This window comes from Salvelinus namaycush, chromosome 1, assembly GCF_016432855.1.
Source record: "Salvelinus namaycush isolate Seneca chromosome 1, SaNama_1.0, whole genome shotgun sequence".
Lineage (NCBI taxonomy): Eukaryota > Metazoa > Chordata > Actinopteri > Salmoniformes > Salmonidae > Salvelinus > Salvelinus namaycush.
In genome coordinates, this window is record NC_052307.1 from 83,569,982 (window position 1) to 83,571,486 (window position 1,505).

Genomic DNA, 1,505 nt, shown 5'->3' on the forward strand with positions numbered 1-1,505 from the left:
CTGTTTGTATTCAGCATTTCACTGTGAGGTCTATACACCTGTTGTATTCAGCATTTCACTGTGAGGTTTACTACACCTGTTGTATTCAGCATTTCACTGTGAGGTCTACTACACCTGTTGTATTCAGCATTTCACTGTGAGGTTCTACTACACCTGTTGTATCAACATTTCACTGTGAGGTCTACTACACCTGTTGTATTCAGCATTTCACTGTGAGGTCTACTAACTGTAGTAATTCAACATTTCACTGTAAGTTCTACACTGTTGTATTCAGCATTTCACTGTATGTCTACTTACACCTGTGTATTCAGTATTCACTGTGAGGTCTACTACACCTGTTGTATTCAGCATTTCACTGTGAGGTCTACTACACCTGTTGTATTCAGCATTTCACTGTAGGTCTACTACACCTGTTGTATTCAGCATTTCACTGTGAGGTTTACTACACCTGTTGTATTCCGCATTTCACTGAGGTCTACTACACCGTTTTGTATTCAGCATTTCACTGTGAGTGTCTACTACACCTGTTGTATTCAGCATTTCACTGTGGAGGTCTACTACACCTGTTGTATTCAGCATTTCACTCGTAAGGTCTACTACACCTTTTTGTATTCAGCATTTCACTGTGAGGTCTACTAACTACACCTGTTTGTATTCAGCATTTCACTGTGAGGTCTACTACACCTGTTGTATTCAGCATTTCACTGTAAGTTCTACACCTGTTTGTATTCAGCATTCACTGTAAGGTCTACTACACGCCTTTTGTATTCAGCATTTCACTGTAAGGTCTACTACACCTGTTGTATTCAGCATTTCACTGGGGTCTACTACACCTGTTGTATTCAGCATTTCACTGTGAGGTACTACACCTGTGTATTCAGCATTTCACTGGAGGTTACTACACCCTTTTGTATTCAGAATTTTCACTGTGAGGTCTACCACACCTGTTGTATTCAGCATGTTCACTGTAAGGTCTACTACACCTGTTTATTCAGCATTTCACTGTGAGGTCTACTCACACCTGTTTGTATTCAGCATTTCACTGTAAGGTCTACTACACCTGTTGTATTCAGCTATTTCACTGTGAGGTCTACTACACTGTTGTATTCAGAATTTCACTGTGGGTCTACTACACCTGTTGTATTCAGCATTTCACTGTGAGGTCTACTACACCTGTTGTATTCAGCATTCCACTGTGAGGTCTACTACACCTGTTGTATTCAGCATTTCACTGTAAGGTCTACTACACCTGTTGTATTCAGCATTTCACTGTAAGTCTACTACACCTGTTGTATTTCAGCATTTCACTGGTAAGGTCTACTACACCTGTTGTATTCGGCATTTCACTGTGAGGTCTACTACACCTGTTGTAGATTCTACATCTTTCACTGTGAGGTCTACTACACCTGTTGTATTCAGCATTTCACTGTGAGTCTCAACTACACCTGTTGTATTCAGCATATTCACTACCTGTTAGCAGTGAGTCTACTACAACCTGTTGTATG